This window comes from Wyeomyia smithii, chromosome 2, assembly GCF_029784165.1.
Source record: "Wyeomyia smithii strain HCP4-BCI-WySm-NY-G18 chromosome 2, ASM2978416v1, whole genome shotgun sequence".
NCBI classification, from domain to species: domain Eukaryota; kingdom Metazoa; phylum Arthropoda; class Insecta; order Diptera; family Culicidae; genus Wyeomyia; species Wyeomyia smithii.
Window position 1 is genome coordinate 237,686,721 of NC_073695.1, and position 24,233 is coordinate 237,710,953.

General features: G+C 38.3%; 1 protein-coding gene across 22 annotated transcripts in view; it reads right to left on the reverse strand.

Annotated features, from left to right (window-relative positions):
* LOC129720818 (uncharacterized) overlaps positions 1–24,233 on the reverse strand; it is a 149,998-nt gene that overhangs the window by 45,615 nt on the left and 80,150 nt on the right. The gene's annotated exons all lie outside the window — the stretch shown is intronic.

Below are 24,233 nucleotides of genomic sequence, written 5' to 3' on the forward strand. Positions count from 1 at the left end.
ATTGGTCGATAACTTGAAACTTCAGCTGGGTGCTTATCCGGTTTTAAAATGGGAGTAATTTTTGCATTTTTCCATAATTTGGGAAAATATGCAATTTTGAAGCAGCAATTGAAAATTTTCACTAAAAATTCCATTGTGCTCTCAGGGAGATGTTTGATTAGTATATTAAAGATTCCATCGTCACCAGGTGCTTTCATATTTTTGAAATTTTTAATAATTGATTTAATCTCATTCAAGTTAGTTTCAATTATTTCTGCAGGTAAAAAATTCTGGGAAGAAATTAAATCAAATTGACGTGTGACTTCATTTTCAATTGGACTCACAAAATTCAAATTTGAGTTATGAACACTCTCAAACTGCTGAGCAAGTCTTTGAGCCTTTTGTTCATTAGATACAAGAAAACGTTCACCATCTTTTAAAACTGGAATAGGCTTTGAAGGTTTCTTAAGAATCTTCGACAGCTTCCAAAATGGTTTTGAATATGGTTTCAATTTTTCAACTTCAGTCTCAAAATTTTGATTTCTCAGAAGAGTAAATCTATGTTTAATCTCTTTCTGTAAATCTTTATAAATAGTTTTAAAAACAGGGTCACGAGAACATTGATATTGACGTCTGCGGACATTTTTCAAACGAATTAGAAGTTGAAGATTTTCGTCAATTATTGATGAATCAAATTTCACTTGAGCCTTTGGAACAGAATAATTCCTGGCATCAACAATTGCACATTTTAATGCTTCCAAAGCGGAATCAATATTCACTTCGTTTTGCAAATCAAGCTCATTATTGAAATTTCTCTCAATATGAGTTTTGTATCTTTCCCAATTAGCCTTGTTATAATTAAAAACAGAGCTCATAGGGTTTAAAACTGATTCATGTGATAAAGAAAAAGTTATTGGAAGATGGTCAGAATCAAAGTCAGCATGTGTGATCAAATCACTACATACATGACTTTGATCTGTTAGCACCAAATCAATTGTTGAAGGGTTTCTTACAGAAGAAAAGCATGTAGGACTATTCGGAGACAAAATAGAATAGTATCCTGAAGAACAATCATTGAATAAAATTTTGCCATTGGAATTACTTTAAGAATTATTCCATGAACGATGTTTAGCGTTAAAATCGACGATTTTGAAAAATTTCGAACGATTTCTGGTGAGTTTTTGTAAATCACCTTTAAAATAATTTTTGAGCTCGCGTGTGCATTGAAATGGTAAATATGCTGCGGCAATGAATAAAATCCCAAGTTCAGTTTGAACTTCAATTCCCAAAGTTTCAATAACTTTCGTCTCAAGATGGGGAAGAGCACGATGTTTGATTCGGCGATGAATAACAATTGCAACTCCACCGCCGGAACCCTGAATCCTATCATACCTATGAACCACGTAATTGGGATCATATTTTAATTTTATGTTAGGTTTCAAAAATGTTTCAGTAATAATTGCAATATGCACATTATTTACTGTTAAAAAATTAAAAAGCTCATTCTCATTGGCCTTCAATGAGCGAGCATTCCAATTTAATATTTCAATTGTTTTATTTAAAATCATTGCTAAATTTTAAATTAGAAACAATTTTAATAGTAAAATTTGTGCCTATTTGAATGGCTTCAAACATTGATTTTGCCTGCAACATGGCGTTCATAAGATCGAACATTGCCTGTTGCAAAAAAGAAAGTTTACCTGCCGTAATAGGCCCCAGCCAGTTGACATTAGAAAAAATATTTTCGGCAGCAATATTAGCTGGAGTAATAGGTGTACAATTATTTTCTAGCGTGTTTTGCTTACCCATATTAACGGTCATTTTCGAACTACCAACACTAGGCGGTATAATGTTCGAACTACCTGTAACCTGTGCATAAGTTAAACGGGTATGCAAAGGAGTAGGTAAACCATGCGTCACTGGTACGCTTGGAGAATTTTGTTTTGAAGTTGGTTTTAATTGAGAAATTGAATTTTGTTTACCTTGCCTTGCCTTAACAATTGCTAAACGGACTGGGCATTGATAAAAATTTGACATATGGTTGCCGTTACAATTCGCACAGCGAAAATTTTTACTCTCTTTCACAGGACATGTGTCCTTTTTGTGAGAAGAGTCTCCACAGTTAAGACATTTTTGGTCCATTTTACAGAATTTGGAACCATGGCCATAACGTTGGCAAGTACGGCATTAGGTGATATGCTTTTCACCTCCGCCATACTTCCTATAAATTTCCCACTTTACACGCACATTATACAAAGCATGTGCTTTTTCAAAAAATTTTAAGTTGTTAACCTCATTGCGGTTAAAATGAATTAAATAATTAATAAGGGAAATTCCAGTTCTCTGACTGTTTTCGCCTCGTGATTTTTTTTTCATTAGAATTACTTGGGTAGGGGCTATGCCAAGTAATTCTGTTAAAGTAAGTTTGATCTCATCAACGGTTTGATCGTTGGTGAGACCTTTCAAGACAACCTTGAACGGCTTGGCGTTCTTGGTGTCATATGTAAAAAATTTGTACATCTTGTCAGTTAAATACTGAACAAGACGATCACGACCCTTTACTGAGTCGGCTAATAAGCGGCATTCATCTCTACGGCCAATTTGATAGGTAACTTTAACGTCAGAAACAAACGTTGAAAGTTCCTTTTTGAATATATTAAATTCAGAAGAAATAGTTACCACAATAGGTGGAACTTTCTCCTTTTTTAAAGATTTTATATTTTGTATAGTTTCATTATTGGTAACTTCCATTTCACCAGCTTCTTGCTCAGGCAAAATATCAAAAGGATTGTCACTACAGACACTCGAAGTGTCAGAAAGAGATGCCTCCCTTTTCCTCCCCGCAGCGATGCGAGGTTTCTTTTTCCGTCCAGCCATTTCAGGTGATACGAAAAAAGTTAAAACAAATGTTAAATTCAAAAGTAGGTAGTCTTGAGAAAGACTGATGGGAAATAACTTTCAGGTAGTCTTCAAAAGACACACTGACAAAACACAAACTTTGAAGCTATAGGCAGTCAAAGACCAGTCTACAAGCAACCGAAAAAACGTCTGATCTGTAGGACAGTTCAAGACGCACTGATTGAAAAAGTTATTATTTTTCTTTTAATTCGATTCACCAAATGGAAGCGCTAATATGAATAGGAACTTAATACCTAAAAGTTTTATGGATTTCACAATATTCATTGGTTTGTGCCAACGTAAGAACCCCGTGTCCTGTCTCGCGTTGCGTTCCGTTAGTGTTTTATGGATTTATTTAATAAATATTTTTGTATGTTTCGTATCAAATTTTCAAAGAAAACAAAACGCTACAGCTTCGTCTGCTTATTTTTCTGATGAAGTATAAAACTATCGTAGTCCTACCGCTCCAGGCCATCGAATTGATTAACTCGAGTGTGTTTCTAAACTTTTGCAAGAAGTGCATTGACATGAGATAGGCTGTTGTGATTCTATGTTAACCTCTTCAATAATTTTTCAGTCTAGAGAGAAGTTTTGCGTGAAAGAGCCTGAGAATAAACCCATGCTTAAAGTCCTTTAAAATTTAACATCGAATAGTTTTACCTTCTTGTCAAAGCGAACTCTGTCACCTCGCGACTACAAAGCTTCCCTTCATTCTGTTTGTTCCTAACTGTTCGAGTTTCTAAGTTTCCTCATTCTCCTTATATTTAATGGTACTGTATTTGTTAAACTATTTGTATTTCGATAGATACCGTAAGCCGGGGTGAGATTGTGTCCTCCAACCCATGACTTGTCAGGCATCGCTTCCGGGCCATAGACCAGTCTTTCTTGATTAAGTAGTGGACTTTCCTCTTATTTAGGTTTGAAAACAAAATTTTTCTTCTGTACGGACTTCCTTACTGCTAGTGTGCAGTGGTGGGCACCGCTAACTGAAAATTTAGCAACGCTAATCGCTAATTCAGAGGCGGGGGCCTAGTGTGGTTGGTAACGTCTCCGCCAACCACGCTTGACGCCTGGGTTCGAATCCCACCGCCGACATAGGTGTCGATGGTTGTGAGGTGGCGTGATCCACTCACAACCAACCCAACTGGTCTAGATTCAATCCTAGCCGACACCGGGAGATTTTCTGAAGCGAAAAATCTCTGGGATCACGCCTTCCATCGCATGAGGAAGTAAAGCCGTTGGCGCCGGTCCGTTAATAAACGGGTCGTGAGTTAGGGTCCTGGGTGTGGAGTCGCCTCCCTGGGCGTCGGTGATTGGCCACAACAGTGGCGGAACTAGACCGACGGAAAATAAGCGAGAATAAAAAAAAAAAAAAAATCGCTAATTCGCTAACTAGAGAATTTAGCTCGATAATCGCTAAACGCTAAACTCATATTAGCGGAACTATCGCTAATCGCTAACTTATTATTACGTAGATTGTCATATGATTGTATTTATTGCTCTTGAAAATGAAAGTAATTACATTATTGTGCTACTTACTAGAGTGCTATAGGAAATCGACTTTTTGAATTCCGTTCAGCGATAAGGCTCAAAGGATTCGTCTCCTTGAAAAAAGTCATCATGCAAATTTTCTGTTCAATTGATCTTTGGGAAGTTGTAAAACGGTTGAAATTTCACTTTCTCGACCAATGAACAAAAAAAAAAAAAAAAAAAAAAACAATGATATCTAACATTTTACGCTATGTTATTTTTCATCGGTCAAAAAAGTAAAACTTTTATCGATTTGAGGTACGACTCCCCAAAGTCCGATTGAGCTGAAATTTTACATGAGAAGTTTGTTCGAGACAATGAAACTTTTGATCACTTCCGCTAAACAAAATCAGAATGCATTTTTTTCCCATGGATTCCATTGGTACCCTACTATTTACAACAAGAGGTTAAAAATTAACAAAATGATGTTCATAGTTGAGGGTTTCCTGCAAACAAGGATCAGCTGAGGTTACTTTCATTATGTTGAATACAAACTTCAAGAATGTTTTTATAATAGAGTAGAGCCGAAGTTCAATTTGTAGTGTACTGCGGCTTACAGAAATTTTGGTGTGTCAAAAAATTCACTTGATTACTTGAATGATAACTCGAACCTTATTTTAGGATGAAAAGAGTTGCACTTGTCTCGAAAAGAGAGAAACTCTATGTAGTTAAGACAATTTAACGGTACTTTAATGAAACATACGTTCTCAAATTTATGTATGCCACTCACAGTTTTTGTAAATAATTTTCAGCCACTTCTCTACAAAAATTAACGGCTGAGCGATTAGCGCTAAATTAGGCCAAAACTTTAGCGACGCTAACAGTTTGCTAAACAGCTTAAAAATTATCGAGTCGCTAATTAACGATTAGCGAATTAGCGGATTAGTGCCCACCACCGCTAGTGTATAATTTGATTATACCCTTCTGTTCACACGCTTACTGCTCTACTATACCGAGCTTCGTTCATCTTGCCAAATATCGTCAATTAGAATTCCCTGGAGAAGTGTCTTTGTGCGTATTTCTGGCCAGTTTTATCGATAACAGGGACTTATTTTTTGTTAATATGAGGTCACGCAAAGGTATCATAGAAATCAGCGTAAAGGAATGATAAGAGGGTGGATGGGTCTGAAAATGAAACCATGCTTAAAACCTTTCTGACATCGAATGGCCTGGTTCTACTAAGATTCGAACCCCTGACCATCCGCTTGACTCTGTCACCTTGCGGCTACGTAGCTTCAGGTTTAAAAAACAGTATATTGAAATAATTTTGTAACGATAGAGCCGCATTGAAATATATCAAAAGGCTTGAAAGGCTGTGATTCATTTCACTTATAACTTGTTTAAGCTCTTCGAATTGAAAAAAATATTTAATGATTTTTTTCTTCTATGAAATTAGCAGAATGAGTCAAATAACATTATAATTAGTACATACTATTTACTGGAATTGAATTCTCGCCGCCAACTTACAGGATCCAAAGAAAAATATAAGACCAAATCACTGTGAAAATGTTTAGGCCGTGTGAAGATATAAAATCACCACCAATCCTGGGAGAGCAATTTACTCTGACCCCCCATAATCCAAATAGCGAATAATCACAATTTGCGTGTTGATTCGAAGGTTTGACTTTATTATGATTTTTTTTATGGGCGGTCACACGCAGACCGTCGTCCCTCGGGCTTGAATGAGAACCATAGCGAATAACGCAAATAGCGGACACAACACGGCGCAGCCTGACCCGATTAAATCAAGTGTGCCGTTACAACCCCCCCATTAAACACAGCGCCCGATCGGTTGATTAATGGACAGTGTGGGAACAACTGAGCATGGCTGTTTGGATTGAACTTGATTAGATTGTTTCCTCCTTCAATCGCTCTTGCACTCCTTCCTGTTATCTCATCGCGCTTTTTGTTCCCAGTGGGGTGATAAATTGATAGATAGGATGACCGTTTCACCGTTAAAGGCTTGAGCAAAGCTTTGCTTTGTCATTGTGTTTGTTCCGGAGGCGGGGGTGCGATATAGTGTTGTAGTGCTAGACAAACAAAGCGAACAGCAAAATTAGTATCTGCTTATTATGTTATGGGATTAGTCAGTGTGTGGGTTGAATGTGCAGGAAAAAATCGCGGTGGAATTAATAATGCAAGTTTTTCATCACCCGCTCGTGTGTGGTGTGCTCATGATTAATAAATTTCTCCACAATACCAATGAACCATAACGTGATTGGGATACATAGTTTAGACTTCATCCGACGGAACAAATTACCCGTCATTGCCGAACCGAGTGCCGCCGAGCGGATCGCCTTTCAGCACGGCCTTCGATGTGGGCCGTAATTGATTGATACGAGTATCTTGATCAAAAAATCTGGATATTTTCAATCACCTACTTTCGGCTGTTATACTTTATTTTGCGCTGGGTATTCTTGCATGTTCGTGTTTGTTTATGGCACACTGAATCGATCCGACCATCGAAACGGTTTTTTTATTTATTTTGTGGGAGGAACTGTTAAGCACGTAATAGTTAGAAACCTGTGCCATTTGTAATGGGCGTAATTGAGGTTTAAAAATTCATGTTAAACTCCGCTGATGGCGAGTGTTGATACGGTAAGCTCATTGCATATTAATTGTAATTACTAAATTAGACTATTCTGTTGTTTGCTGCTACTGGAGCAAGTAAACTTGTTTCGTCCCATATTGCCGATCCACAGTAACATGGTATGGCATAAAACTGATAACTCGTTTGCATCATCTGGCGTTTCTTGGTATCATCAATCAACGCTACTATACATACAGTTTATGTAATTAAGAGTATGCTCTTTAACCGTTGATATCCGTTGGGTAGGTTGCGACGGCGTGCAGCCAGCAATTTTTCAACACCATTGCTTCCTCACATCTCGTTTAAAATCGTCAAAGTGAAATGAAACATCATGATCGTAATTTATGACACCATGGAAAGCATCGGGAGCATTTTCTCGGGCAATCTGTTCCCCCCCCCCCCCAAATCCGTTAACTCTCGTTAGAGCGACCCACGGCTGAAATTGTTTCCGATGGGGACAGCGCGCGTTTCGCGTTCCGTAGAACGCTTTTTCAAGCAATAAATTTAACCACATGACCATTCTTTCGTTCGTCCGGCTGGATGGCACCCGATTTGGTCACCTTCAGTTATGGATTGGCCCGAAACTGAACTGGCGCAAGGGCATCGTAGAAATCGCCTGTCTCTTCATGTCGACAGGTTTTTTTATATTGCTCACCTGGCAAAAAAACTTGAATATTTGGATTAATATGCGTCACATTTTTCATGTGGTGTGATTTCGAAAGCTGCGCGAATTCTATGCGTTCCTATGTTGATGTGATTGACTTTAATTTGAATCAAATTTTCTGTCTCTCAAGATAGCTTTTTAATTATTCGTTGTTCTGATTTTTACAACTTTTCGAAAATTGAATATTATTGTAGAAAGCTGGTAATTTAATTAAAATGACCCCAAAGAAAGAAATAACCTAATAATATTCCATCAATTGTTGATACCAGATATTAATTCGTTACAAAGGCTCGAGTGGAAATTGGCTTGAAAAATGCACCCACCAACGTTTCACGAGACCTTGTTTCAAACGCTACTCATTTATTTTTTTTTGTCGCCAAAAGTTAATGCAAAAGCAATTTTTGAGATTAAAACGTCCTTCACCCCGCATGAATCCTTAATTCAATTATCATCACTTATTGAGTGCACTCTATCGTGCCTGCTTCAAAATAACTACCCCCTAATTGGAACGATAATTGAAAGCAGCTTGAACCCCTCTGTGGGTGCTCGGAAGTAGCTATTAAAGTGCAATGGGATACGAAAAACACAACCGAGCCAAAGTGCAGTTATAGCTTCCGGCTGTTAACGCCGATGTAAACCAGAGAAATAAAATCACAACACTTACAGCGCGTTGCTATTGTGAGAAAGTGCGGGTGGCAGTAAGATTGGTACTAGAAGTGGTAGGTTAGATTTTTTTTCAACTGCTGGTAAGGTGCTCTTTCTACAGCCTAGTCTTCATTTACGACGAGGATTTCCGTTTTTCTCTGGTTTCGTTGTCAGCCGCGAGCGTTTGTACGTTTGTTGTTGCCGGAAACAATAAAATCCGAATTACATTTCCTGCTGTTAATTTTGTTTTTGACAAATTTCGTGCTGCGTTGGCGTTGTTTTACGATCAAAAGAAAAGAAATTGCCGGTGGACCAAGTAAACGCATGTCTCACTCGCTACTAGCTGCGTACTATCAAAGGGTTGATCATATGGTAAGATATTTTTTTTTCAACGGTGAGAGTCTTCGCGTAGGATCTGGTTAGAAATCTTTTATTAGAAACGAAACTCTTGTGTACGATTTGTTAAAACATTACCATGCTCGTGATGTTGTTGGAAAGTTAGACGTTTTATTTTGGCACCTGTTGTTTGCTGTGAATCAACATGACATTTCCGAAACATTTTGGTGAAAATAAACTACAACAGAGCGGTAAATCAATATCCCTCCGAAAGAGATTTTGAGACGTTGATAAACTCTTGTTTGGCACAGTTACCATTTGATTTATCAGAGCAAGATACATTTTACACCGTAAATAGAAAATAATGAAGACATTTTCGTTATTTTTATCAAATCACGTTGGAATTTTTCTGCTAAAAGTGTTTTTCATAAAGCAGCTTACCAAAATTGAGTAGAGCGTAGAATTTATGATACCAGTAAAGCCATAAAAAGCTACTTGAAAATCGTTTTCGCTGCAGATGTTCAAACAGTGAACCAACATTGTTGAGAGAATTTGCAGTATCAAAATGTGCTTATATTTTGTTTGGCTTAAACTCTCGTTAGAATAAACATTCTGTCAAAATTACGTACCCTATCCTGTTGCTTTTCATGTCCCGTATCCTACCATGTTAGAAACCAATCATAACCAATTCACCCAGACGTCAGCACCACCCTCTCAAATTTTAGTGAAACCTATATGATTATAGCAAAATGTTGTAGAATATTGTTGGATTTTTCATAAAAAAAAACTTTTTCAAAATTTCATTGGAAAAAAATTAGGTTTGAAAGTTGAAGGTTCACTGAATTTGCCCATCACATAAAAAGCAAAGACTTGGTGCTACATTCCGATTTGTAACTTGACCTTCTGTTTATTCATACACAGACTTTGCAGCCGACTGTTTAGTGTACAGGACAATTGCGGGGCCGGTGCTACGATCTTACTGACACAAACAGTCTCTCCCGAGTCGGGACTCGTACCTACGACGACTGGCTTGTTAGGCCATCATCGTACCTCGAGACCATCTAGGAGATTGCTCATCACATAACCGTCGCGTAAAAAATGGAGTAACATTTTGATTCGAAAATAATCGAATATAATTATGTAGTGTATGCTATTTTTCGATTTGTCACTCGAGTCGTACAAGACAAAATGAAAGCGAAAGGAACAAGCTCTAAAATCTAATTAGGCGGGTGGTGACGGTGATGCCGTGCGCTATTGACAAATAGTGTAATTTGCTCTCCACAGACTCATAATTCGGCTCAACCCGTCTCGTGTGTTCGGAATGTTGGCCAAAGTTGCGCCTATTAATAGACCCATTCATGCCTATGTGGCACTAGTTGCGGTGAAATTTGGGTCCATGTTGACAATGTTTTCTGTTTGATTACCTTCTCGACACCCTCCCACGTTGGTGCACCAAAGGTGGGAGTATGCACAGAGCGCGATCCCTGACGTCAACCACGAAACCACTTCTCCCGCAGAAAAAAACTGTGTCCTTGCACCGTACCCCACCTAACAGAATCGGTGTAGCAAATACTTTTCAGCAGCCAATTTAAAATGCGTGTCATCGTCGGTGGAATATCGCACTGTCAGAGGCTGTCAGCTTGAAGAATGGACAGCAGTTGAGACAATTTACAATACGTTTGACATTGCATATTGATATATGATACGAAAAGAATAAATAAATAGTGTCACCTTTCAGCAAAACATTTAGTTCCTTACTCTGAGTCTAAAAATATTCACAATATATCATGCCAAAGAATATTTGAATAGCGCACTTGTCAGGTAATGTTACCATAGAGATCACTTGTACTGAGTATGAAACACTTAATTCAACTTAAATTGAAATGGCACAGAACAGGGCTTGGCAATTAGTCAAATTTGCGATGAGTGTAACAAATGGGTTGTTTAGGTACAGGGAAAATTATCGCAAACGGTAGGTGTGAGCCTTTAAATTATGACGTTCAATTTCGCTGGTTGTTAGTTTTCTGATTGATTGCCGAGTTGAGAAGGTTGTTTGTTTACGGAGCAATTGAGCTTTTTTGGCCAGAGTTGCTATCACTATTGTTAAAGTTTATTCAGAAACTGTAGAACGGAATGCCAACTTTGCATAATCAGTGTAATTTGTTCGACTTCTTTCGCCATCAGTTAACGTAAATCATTGCACGAGCAATATCCAGGCTTGCAGTATTTCCAACGGATTAAATGCTTCCAATTTTTGCGCGATACAGAAAATAACGAGCTCCATCTGCAGCTGCAATAAATTTTGCTTACGGTTTGATCATTTTTTTCTTCTACTCTGAATCACCACCACCAATGAATATTAGATAAGCTAGCGTCCTGGAGAGCACGGATAAAAAATTCCTTCCAATAAAATACAAACGGGCAGATTTGTGGTGTCGTGTATGAACCTTTCGGAAGTTCTGAACATTATTCAACTGACGATCCGAAATTATTTCTTTTCCAAGGAATACAGTCAATCTTGAAAAAATTGCAATAGAGCGAAATAAAATTTTCAAATTTAGTAACATGTTGTTTGTTTTGGAGTATTTTTTATCAAATTTTAGTTTTATTTTTTTCTCTTTTTTTGCAGTCTTCAGTGCCGTTTTGCGATAACTTTAAGTTTAATTCGTTTTTTTTTGGTTTTATTCTAATCTGAAAGTGTGTTTTTCGTTTTTTTCTGCTCTTTCTGAAGTTCAAAAGTGTTTCTGGTGATTTTTGTTTTGCTTGTACTTTCTCACCCTTTTCTGATGTGTTTTTTTAAGGTTTTTGGCATAAATTGAAATTATTTTTCGACCGTTTTCAACTTTTTACGCGTCCTTTTTAAATCCAGAGCTTCTTTTTTTTGTGACCTAGACGATATTCCACCTCCCGAAGTCTGCGTTCTCGTGCGGTCAAAGCAGTCGATAGGCCGTTCATCATCAGATTTGATGCGAATGCTCACCACTCGATTTGGGGCAGCTTGGATACCAACAACGATTATCATACTTCCAACGAGGTCTTTTATTATCGCCATAAGAGACGAGGTCCTCGATTTCACTCTCTGTAGCGCAAATATTGCCGAGAAAGTCAAAAAATGGCATGTCTCTGACGAAACAAGCTAGTCAGATCACCGACATAGCATTTTTGGCATCGAAGCTAATCCTTTAAAAAGCGAAAATTTCAGGAACCCGAAAAAGACTAACCGGTCCTTGTTCAGGGAACACTTTGAGCAATACCAACTGGAAGCTCTTCTCGTGATAACGATATTATCAAAACTAGAAAGCTTTGTGCAGGTATGGTTATCGTCCATGTGGTTTCAACGTTGTAAAAAGTGCTTCAACATTAAAAACCTTCTTTTAGGGAAGCGTACGCTACAGGAAGTTGCTTTACCGCTGATTGCACGTGGGCGATGTCGAATTGATGTTGGGAGCGAATGCAAACATTCCTAAGTCGTTTTGGACGTCGGGAATATCATCCGGCATTTCCGTACTAGTCATTCTTTTGAAGCGTATGAGCATGGTTTATTCAAAGATGATGAAATTACACAGAAGAAACCAAGAATCATCACCAATAGACAGGTCGCTTTAGCTGATCAATTGTTCATGAATTCAAATAATTAGTTTGTGATTATGGTTGAACTTATTTATGAGAAATATTATTTATTAGAATAAACGTATTGAACGTTACAACTTAAATAAATTATATGAATTATATACTATGATGGCTGCTGTGATTACGTATGAACTGGTCTAGGTCGAACCCCAGAAATTCAATATCGAATATTGCATCTGAGCTCAACGTAATACAAATATTCAGTACAAGTTACTGACACTGATATTCGTTTTTATTTCCGTGACGATGATAACGAATTTCAACTTTGACAATATATAAACGAATGTGAACTTTGACGGAGGAATGAATGCCAACAAATGTGTTCATCGAAAATCAACATTTCGATCTGTCTAGCGACCGTTGTCTAGCTACAGTTTATGTTTGTGCGTAGAAAAGATATTTGACGCTAAGGTTGGCTTGATATCAGTTTGTTTGAGTTTCTAGGTGGTGATTTTTCTCAGCACTGGTTGCTGGTGAGCGTCCACATCAAATGCACTGAAATAAATTCAATTCAGAACCTATAGCGTTAAAAAATCTCATATCACTGCAATTTTTCTCTGATGACCTTTAAAATTTCCTGATATTTTCTGATTTCCCTGATCGGAAAATTTAATCGCTGATAAAGACTGGAACGCGCAAAAATTGGAAAATGGCGTCCAAGCAAGAGGAACAGCGTGTCAAAATTTTGCTCGCGCAGCAAGAGAATCCGACGTCTCGCACGCCAAATTGGCAAAATTGCTGGATGTGGCCAAATCGACCGTAACATATATTTTAAAACTGTTCGGGGATCGTCTGTCGACCGCCAGGAAGCCTAGAAACGGCGGCAATCGTGATTCTGACGTGGCAGCGACGATGAAGAAGGTGGCAGCGAATTATAAGCGGAATCCTAACCTCTCCATCAAATACGTCACTGGCAAGCTCATTGTCTCCCATACTGATGTGTAGCGAGGCAAGAAACAAGCCGAGTTGTCGACGTTTAAGATGGTGAAGGTGGCGAACCCAGATTACGAACAAAACATCTCGGCAAAGCGGTGATCCGGAAAACTGTGGGTGTCGAATCTTATGTGAAGTTTGATTTCAAGCAGCTTCCGGGACAGTTCCCGAAAAAATACCTCGTCTGGCAGGCCATATGTACGTGTGGTCTAAAAAGCGGCATTTTCATCAGTACGAAACCGTCAATCAAGAGATCTACGTCCAGGAGTGCCTGGAAAATCGGCTACTACCATTCCTAGAGCAACATAAAACACCTGTGCTGTTTTGCTCGGACTTGGCAAGCTGCCACTATGGGAAAAAGGCGATCGAGTGGTACGATGCAAACAACGTGGTTGTGATACCCTTAGACCACAACCCTCCTAACAGCTCAGATTTCCGCTCTATCGAACAGAATTGAGACTTGGTCAAACGAAATATCAAAAAAAACTAATAAATCCATCGAAAACGAGCAGCAGAATAAATCTAGCTGGCGTTTGGCGACGAATAAGGTCGATAAGACCACTGTACAAAATTCAATGAAAGGAGTTAAGCGGATGGCACGGCAGTTTGGATTTGGCAAACCAAAATAATAAACGAACATTTTTTCCTTTAAACATGTGAGTCGAACTACCAAAATAATAATAGGAAGATTTTTGTATTATGAATTTTGACTGAAAGAAACGATTTTTTTGTCGACCAATTTTTGCGCGTTTCAATCTTTATTCCCTGATTCTCCCGGGTTTTCCCGGTAGTCGCCACCCTGATCAAGAGACGGCGCTATGCGCTTTTTTCATATTGAAGGCGTTTTTAACAATACATCCTTCGATCAATACAGCTCTCCTGAATAGAAGAGTTGAAAACACTACAATGAGCTGGATTCAGAATATGTTCTCGAGCAGAGAAATCACAGCTACATTGGGGGATGCTTCAATCACCGTCTCAGCGAGAAAAGGCTGTCCACAAGAGGGATTCCTCTCCCCCTTGCTTTGGTCGCTGGTGGTCGACGCACTATTAAGCAACCTAACCCAGCTTGGCTATGAAATTGTTGGCTAAGTCGATGATGTAGTCCTCCTGACGGAAAATGTCACGCAACAATGTCGAACCGCCTTCAGACGGCACCCTGAGTTGGTGCACTCAAGAAGGGCTGAACATAAATCCCGCAAAAATGATTATTTCACCCCTCATCAAACGGAGGAAACACATTTTGTCTCCTCCTTCACTGAATGGGTAAGCTGATTTAGACGGCCCAAATTGACTACGCAGTTAAAAAGTTATAACGGCAATTTGGGCTTGCCGTACACTATTTGGCAAATCCTGTGGATTGAAACCACAATTGGTTCTCTGGTCCTACATAACCATTGCACGGCCAAGAATCATTTACGTCGCTTTTGTGTGGTGGTCAAAGGTAAATTAGTGACAGCCCAAGCAAAACTTAATCCTCTAGTGCGCAGTGCCGCTTTTAGACGGTCTTCAGTTGAACCTCTAAAAAGCTTTAATCAATACTTAAAAAATGTTTATAGAAATTCATCGTGATTTTTTCGAAGTCCGTCTGAAAATTAACTTGGGCACTAGAGGGTTAATAAAGTTCTAAGACTGGCCTGTCTCTCCATTACCAGTGCCATGCGCCCCCACAAAAGGCAGCTTTGGAAGCAATGCTCTGCGTACTGTCTCTACATCTTTATGTAAAGAAAAAAATAGAGCTTGGTGCACTAAGGCTTCAACAAAACTTCGAAGGCGATCAGGTTGGTCATCTTTGCATTCTAAAGGAGTTTAAACTCACACCCTTAGTCACCGCAGTATCAGACGGCGGTTCAGAACAATCTCGATGTTCCATATAATAATATATATAATCGCTATATGCGGAGCAGGGATGATCCTGCACTTTCATCAGGCGTCATCTGCTTTTATACAGCAGAAGTATACGCTATATTCATCTGTACCAAGATATGTCCTAAACGTAACTACACGCATGCGAAAATCGGCTTTTTTTCGGACAGCCAAGTTTCACTTTTGGCACCTAAGCCCTCACAATATGCGTCCAAATTAGTTTGGGAGTGCAACGCAGCATTACGGGAGTTATCCCGACAGAACCAAGTCCTATTGTGCTGGGTACCTGGACACTGTGGTATCGAAGGCAATGAAAATGCTGACTACCTCCCAAGACAAGAATCAGCACAGCAATTCATTGGTCTGAGCCATTTCTGGGTACCTCCAAATCCTAGAATACTAGAATGCTAGAAATAGCTAACCGATGGAATAACACACAGGGCTGCAGCAGACAAGCTTAACAGTTTATCTCTCAATACCCTGCTATAACCAAGAGGCAGCTTAGTCGTCTCTTAACGGGAGTTATTACTGGACACTGCCCTGCTCTTTATCACCTAAAGAACATCGGTATTGTCTCATGCGACAACTGCCGCTTCTGTAACCTTGCAGTTAAAACGTCAGCTCACCTGCTTTGTCAGTGTAAAGCCTTTGGTTTTGCTAGGTATTACTTCTTCGAACGTTACCTTCCAACTCCATATCAAGTTTGGAATTCCAATCCCAAAAAGGTCGTTTGTCTCTTTAACTATGCGATACTGAATTGGGGCACAGCCAACTACGCATTGGCCTTTTCGAAGCATACGAGCAAAATAAACTGGCAACATTGTATGAATTTGCAGTATTATAACGTCAGTTAATCACACATGTGAACACATAAGATTCCCTTTAAATGGGGCGAAGTTATGAGGAAAGTTGTGTTTTGAGCTGTTTTGATATAATTTTCTCAGTTTTGGGAACTATAATTGAAGTCGGAAACTACAGACACTCGAAAACAACAGGGCCCAACAAACTCCTGTATAATTGTGGTCTGCAGGGTGAATTCGTTTTGCCGAAAATATTTTGATGTTTGTCATAAAACTCAAACCAGTTGGAAACTCATTGTGGGGCAAAAGTACGCACTAAGTGCCATTAACCGTAATGAAAAAATGTGTTTAATAACTATGTTTTTGTACGGAAGTTACTCAAAAATAACTAGTGATATGCGGATGTGCTCTGAAACTGAGGAATATTAGGGTTTCATGATTTTTTAAATGGAATCTTACAATCATTTTAATATTCTTGTTGATATGCTTTCAAAATGGTCCTTTCGGAATAGATAGGGGCTTCTAGAAGCCAAAGATACAATGAAAAATACAAGGCCAAAAACCATCCAATATTTATTTTTACAACGGGGCTGATGTCCACAGATCGGAAAATGGCCCAGACGCCATTTTGAATTTCAAGATGGCGACTTCCGGTTTCTAGAAAGCAACCTAAGATGGTCGAATACCCTCCAATATGTGTATTTCCGTAATCGAAATGATGTCCAGAGACTGGATAACGAGCCCAGACACCATTTTTGATTACAAAAGGCGACTTTCGGTTTCTAGAAAACAACAAAACGTGATCAAATACTAGGTACTATGAGTATTTTCGGAATTGGGATGATGCTCTGAGACAATTAAATGACCCCAGACGCCATTTTGGATCCCAAGATGTCGACTTCCGGTTTCTAAGAAACAACCCAGAATGGTCGAGTACCCCCTAATATGTGTATATCTTAAAATCAAATGACGCCCTGAGACCAGAAATCGACTTCAGACGCCATTTTCAAATTCTAGATGGTGACTTCTGGTTCGTCTGGTATCGTATTCAGGTCTCTTGGCATCATACTCATATGCGATGGTATTTGGTCAATTTTGGATGTTTTCCAGAAACCGGAAGTCACCATCTTGAATTTAAAAATCGCGTTTGGAGTTTATTTCTGGTGTCTGCGTATCATCCCGATCCCTGAAATACTCATTTTGGTATTCGGGCATTTTAGGTTATGTTCCGGAAACCGGAAGTCACCATCTTGGAATTCAAGATGGCATCTGGGATCATTTTCAGGTCTCTTGGCATCATTTCGATTCCGAAATAACTCATATGGGGTGGTATTTGGCCATTCTTTACTGTTTACCGTTAAGAAAAAGGTCTGAAGTTGATTTTTGATCTCAGAGCATCAATTCGATTCCGCAAATACCAACCATTTTTGGTGGTATTCAACCATTTTTGGTTGTTTTTCGGGAACCGGAAGTCGCTTTTTTGGAATTAAATATGGCATATGAAGTCGTTTCCGGGTCTCTGTGTATCACCCCGGTTCCGAAAATAAATTTTATTAACTTGGTTCTATGGCCTCTAGAAGCCCCAGTGGAATCTCGTCTGGAAGGTCCATTTTTAGGATATGTCACCCAAACATATCCTCAGAAAACCGAATTTCCGGAAGTAAGAAAATTATTTCGTGGGCACCGTTCTAACGCAGCTAAAAAGAATCAGTGCAAAACCGGCGAAAAACAATTAACTTTTTTAAGTATAGTGTAATAAATACACAGTTCGTACAGTGCGAACTTTTGCCCCGTAAACTGCGTACTTTTGCCCCGCATCTGAGTATTTTTTCTAAAAAGTGAAATTCCCATGCTACAAATAAAATTCGAAAAACTCTGGTAATACATTTTGAAGGCAAAAGATTCATGTACCGCTTGAAAACAAAACCGAATTACATAATAATTGTTTGCAATAGTTCTGTTGCAACAACAATTAAGTGCGTACTTTTGCCCCTCACTACTCTACAGCAATTGGGGCCAGCCAGTTGGAAAACTCATTGTAAGGCAAAAGTACGCTTAAACAGCGGGGCAAACGTACGCACTAAGTTTTTGTAACCGTAAGAAAAAAAATAAGTTTAATAACGATGTTTTTGTACAGAAATTACTCGAGAATAACTAGTGATACATAGAAAGATGAAAAAATTGTTTCTTCAAAGGTATTTTTCATATTCCCGGAAATCCGTTTTTTTCGCGAATATGCTCCGAAAATTGAAAAGGAATTTTATGGTTTTATGATTTTTTTACCAGAATCTCGCAATTATTGGTTCAAAGCGCATAAAATTACCTCCACAGACCGTTTTAATGGTTTTGGTAATATTCTTTCAAAATGGTTCTTCCGGAACAGATTTACCTGGGACTTTTAGTGACCATAAAACAATGAAAAAAACAAGGTCAAATTTCATCCAAAAGGTATTTTCGCAACTGGGATGATCTGGAGCGGAAAATGGCCCAAACGCCATTTTGAATTCCAACGTGGCGATTTTCGGTTTCTAGAAAACAACCTCAAATGGTTGAATACTCCTCATATGTGTATTTCCGTAATCGAGATGATGCCCAGTGACTAAAAAAGGAGCCCAGACATCATTTTGTAATCTTAAAGGCACAACAATATAAGGCCAAATTACAGGCAATATGGAAATGTTCGGAATCGCGATGATGCCCTAAGATCATTAAAAGACCCCAGATGCCATTTGGGATTCCAAGATGGCTATTTCCGGTTTAAAGGAAACAACCTAAAATGGTCGAATACCCCCAATATGTGTATTTCTGGAATTGAAATGATGCCCTGGAGTTGAAAACCGACTTCAGACGCCATTTTAAAATTCTAGATGGTGACATCAGGTTCGTCTCGAGTCGTTTTCAAGTCCCTAGGCATTATTCTGATTCCGAAAGTACTCATTTGAGGTGGTATCTGGTCAATTTTCGATGTTTTCCAGAAACCGAAAATCACCAACTTTAATTTATAAAACACGTCTGGATGTGATTTCTGGTCTTTACGCATTATTGCGATTGCGATTCCTGAAATACACATATTCGGCCATTTTTGGTTGTTTTCCGGAAACCTGAAGTCACCATTTTGGAGTTAAAAATGGCGTCTGGGATCGTTTTCAGGTTTCTGGACATTATCCCAATTCCAAAAGTATTTGGTCAATTTTTGCTGTACCCGGAAGTCACCATTTTAAATTTAAGAATAGCGTCTGAAGTTTATTTCTAATCGAAACATCAATTTGATTCCGTAGTTATCCGTATTTGGTGGTGTTCGATCATTAATGGTTGTTTTTTGGAAACCGAATGTTGCCATTTTAAAATCCACAATGGCGTCTGGAGTCGTTTTCGGGTCTCTGGGCATCACCCAGGTTTTGTAAATACCCATATTGGATGGTATTTGACCATGTTTTATTTAATTGTTTCTATGGCCTCTAGAAGCTCCAGTGGAATCTATTCCGAAAGGTCCATTTTCGGGGCATATCATCAAAACACCAAAACCATACAAACGGCCTGTGGAAGTAGTTTTATGAGTTTTGAACCAATAATTGTGAAATTCTGTTCAAATGTTCATAAAATCCCTCAGATTCTGGACCATACTGCCGTGAGATGACAAAGTGACGTAAGTGCCACTTTCTCGAATTTGAGTTTTTCATGCCAATTTGTTCATTATTCGAAGACCTATCTTTTGGTATCTTCCTTTTCGTTGTTACTTATTCATACGTTGCATAAAATCAAAAAAACAAAGTGACGTTGGCATACATTTCCATACAAAAGTGACGAAGAATTCTTTCGTTTTTGGGCCGTACTGAAAAACTGATCACCTGGATCTACGTCACAATGTCATCTCACGGCAGCATATGCCCAGAAAATAGGAAGAAAATCAGGCAAATCCTGCTGTTGCCTTTATTGGCCCTCCGATGCGTTTTTCAACGAGTTTCGGATTTCTCTGACCGAATATTACCAACCTGACGATTTGCTGCGAATATTCGATCTCCTGTTTAGGGCTATGGAATCATCTAACGAAAATCTTCGATTAATTTTTGGGGACATATTTTTACATATTGACATTTTTAGCCTAAACTAGGATTAATTTTTATTCAGTCTTATGGCCTTTTTTCATTAATTGTAATTTGACTGACTGATTAAATGTTGTGCGATCAAAACTATAAACGGGGGTGTTTACAGGTGTGATTTACAAGGATGCTGCCAAAATAGATCTCTCAGTGCAAATCTTAGAAACCCTTTCTACAGACGTTCGATGTGTAAACCCCACACTAACTGATGAGGGCAGGTCTTACCAACGAGCATTAAAGCATTTTAAGCAGTGGGAATCTTTGAAGTCTCGAAGTGGACTCACAAAGAAGTCACTAAAGTTTTTTCGATAGACTGCGTTTTGGTATCAAGTTTTTTTATTCAGGAAGATCCCAAGGCCTGGATAGAAAGAAATTATTATCTTGATGCCAAATCGAAATGTTGAAGCTTAACAGTTATCAATGACCCTGCAGAACGGGCCTTTTGAGTAGCAGGAGATTTAGTTGAAATTATAATACTATATGATACGGCAAATGAACATTTTGATATTGGAAAACATCAAAATGTAACTTTTTATTCCACAGTAAATCACGAATAACTCAAAATCAAGTTATTTCAGAGCCATGTAGTCTTTGGCAATATTATTCCTCATAAAATTTCCCAACTTTTAATGGCATTCAGTTGGTGAGAGCATTAGGTTTAATACCCACTTTTATTGATTGAATGTCAAAGTATTCTTGAAAAATCTCTTTTCCAAAGGATAGAATTTTTTTTAGGAAAATAAATTGACGATAATCAATCCGAAACGAATTTTTCCCTTACAGTTTGGACCCTAAGTAAGCTGTAAAAAATATAAAAGGATTATGTTTCATGGAAAATTGAATAACTGGACATGTTTTTTGGATCTAACATAAGAAAAACCGATTTTTTCAAAAAAGTCATCGGGGCCAGTTGAAAACATCATTTTCTAGAGCTGCCGCCGAACAAAAGTTTGTTCGTAACACCATTTTCTATCATCTGGAGGGTGAGCCCCAGACTTGTGCAATTTTGGGACACCCTAATGTAGATTAAGAGTGAGCTTAGCATCAAATAGGATACCAAGGTCATTAACTTGGTCCACTCTCTTGAGGACATGCCCGTCGTTTTAGTAGTTGAAAAGTATTGGACTGCTTGTTCGGTGCAATGTCATAGCTTGACATTTTGAAACACTAAGGACAAGCCTTTTTTGTCGACACCAATCAATAAACGTGCTTATAAACGATAACAGATTGAACTCCTTAATTAAATTGTAGCAGCAAGACAATGTCGTTGAAAAATAATATGAACAGCAGAGGTTCTAAATTGCTGCCTTGAGGAACATTGGAAAAGTTGGTGAACTGTGACGAGAAGCAGGACTCAATCTGCACACGAAGAACTCTGTCGCACAAATATGAGCTGAACCATTCCGTTAGTTTTTGATAAGCGCCAAGTCGTGCATGTTTTCTGGTATACTATCTGGACCAGGGCAGCACGACCGATTTTATGCGTTTTACGTCAAAGTTCATAGCTTCAGTTGCAATTAGATTTGAAAATCCATTTTGATCTTTAATTGGTTCCTTTTGATCTTTTTTTCCTAACAATTTTTAGCCTAATTTGGAAACGTTTTTTCTCCTGTTTTATTCTTAAAAGTTATTTTGGGGTCTTTTTCATCTTTGGACACACTTTTCTAACATTTTTTGGCGTCATTTAGGATTAATTTTATTTATTTTTGTTTGTTTTAATATTTTTATGCCTTTTTTGTCAAATTACACTGGTCGACAAAAGTAAAAAAAGAAAATGCCCCACAACTCTGTTTCTTTTAGTTTGAACTCGAGGGCAACACCTGTGATTACCAGTGTTATCGGCAACACACAGGTGATCGAAACGGCTTTTTATACGCTACATCAGCTTGCATAGTAATTTCGAATTCATTGCTTAAATACCCCTGCGATGTACTTTTGAAAGATACTCGAATCATAGGGCGTTCAAAAAATAACAGATTAAACATTTCTAACGCTTTCATATCCTTCAAATCGCAAAGTTTATTGTTGTTTATTCAAACAATATAATAAATATAAAGAATGATAGAAACATAGAAAGTGAATTATTGTGTATCGGCAAAAGTACGTCATAATGATGAAATCAGCGCTACTCAATAGCAGTAGACAGTTTACCACTTAACCCGGTTTCGGAAGAGAAATGGTTTGTTTGTTCCACAGTTGTTTATATTCATGTTTCACTCGGCGATTAATCAACAATTATACATTACTCCAAGCGTGAAAAGCAAGCATCTCCTCTAAGGCGCGGTAAATGCTCTTTAATAAATTCCCGTTTGTTCGGGATGTCGAAACATACATTGTAATTTAAAAAAAAAACAACATGTTAAAATAACATTGCTTCGAAAAGTAGATGCGGATTCCAATAATACTTCTGCTATATTAATAAATGCTTCCAATTAACCACTAAGCAGGTGACACCAACGCTTTAAAAATCACGTCAGCAACGTTCATTTGAAACTGGCAGACACATTGATGGCTTGCTGGACGGTCGTCCAATCATGGCCACTAACTACAGGTAGAACAAACATTCATTAAAATTTTAGTCAATTCTTGGCCGAGATTCAACTCATGGAATCGCCTTGAATTTATCGGCCAGTTGCACCTGATGCATTTTTCGCCAGCTGCATAACAGCTGCCCAATGAAGCCGCAGCCAATCAGTGCCGAACGGAGCCGGAATAAACAACTTCTGTGTGCATTTCCGCCCAGTGGAGTGGCGGGTTTACTGTGTGGGATCGATAGTAAATAAATTTTTCATTGACAGGTTTTATTTGTAGCAAAGTAAAGTGAATTAGGATGCACACAAAAATCATTGAAACTCATATCGTTTCCTAGTGCATCGCACTCGTATGGGACGGAGTGAGCTACAACAGATACAAATTGGGATTAGTTTTATCCGACCTGGCCAACTGTCTTGGAACGTTGTTCAAATAAAATGTATGACTATCCCCTAGCTCCCTAACTGCGGTGAGTGGGTGACTTTTTTACAATGCTAGACTGAATCGACCAATGTTTCGTTGGTATCGTAGAAGTTGTTTCCAATTGTCTTGGCGATGCACTAAATCAAACGATGTTTGTTTTAAGAGCCTGAAACACGGTATTTATCGACTTCGATGTACGAGCAGTTTTATGTTGGCTGTTTATTTTATGTTTGTTTGTGTCAATAGAAGTGCTATTTGAACATGTTTAGCTGTTGGTTGCATTCTACATTCTATTACATTTTTATTGTCTCCATGGTTCTTGAATGAAAATTATTTATTACCCGAGTGAGTCTTTGGTAGTCATTTATTGGACGTCATTTTAACTTTTTTCTTCTCGTGAATGGAAATTGAATGTTTCGTAACAACTGTTTAGGACTGGATATTATCAATGTACAACGCGTTTTCATCGGGTGTGAATAAATGGAGACGCAAGATTATCCAAGGACGATTGGCATATTACTTTGAAACACACTAATTTTATTATCTAATCTTTGTTTTTTTTTTAACAAATGTTGAGAAGAAATGAGATGGAAGAAACATTATCGAAAGCAACTCTAACGACTGTTACAACAAGGGAAAAAGAGTCTGAAGTGTTGCTTGAGTCTAAATTTACTGTCGTTAATGAACTGAAGGAGTTTGGTCTTATTAGTCAAGGATTACGTTCAAAATCGTTCTACTAAATATTGATGACGTCAGAAGAGGATTATTTCCATGGCAAAAGACAGCATCGTGTCTCTTGCTCTATCTAATATAAACGACTTTTTGACGAAGTTGCACGCAACCAAAACGAACATTTGTCGCCTCATTACGTTGCTTTTTGGTTGCTGTATCGCTCGGCATGTGATGGGTGCGAAAAATATGATACTGTGAAAATCGCTTTTAGAAGTTTTTTTTTGCGATGAATTCCATTGGAAATTCTTTCTTAGCAAAGTTCTTCAAGAGACACATCTAGGCCAAATATGACTAATATGAAATTTTGAAAGTGCGATTCTTGCAAATGTTTTCTTCCTCAAAATCCGGAGTAATACAAATAGAAGCTGATTATTATTCGTTATTAATGCTCATGCTTCTCATGCTTTTAAAAAGTTGACAACAGTTGCGAAAGCAACTAAACCTTTGACTGGAAATAAATATCTCGGTGTTTTACGGAGGACTTCGCACGGGGTTCAGCCGATGTACATGTACGAGAAAGAAGGTGTCAGTAATTTTTCGCTGTATTGAAAAATTGACATTCTGCCAGAGTAAGG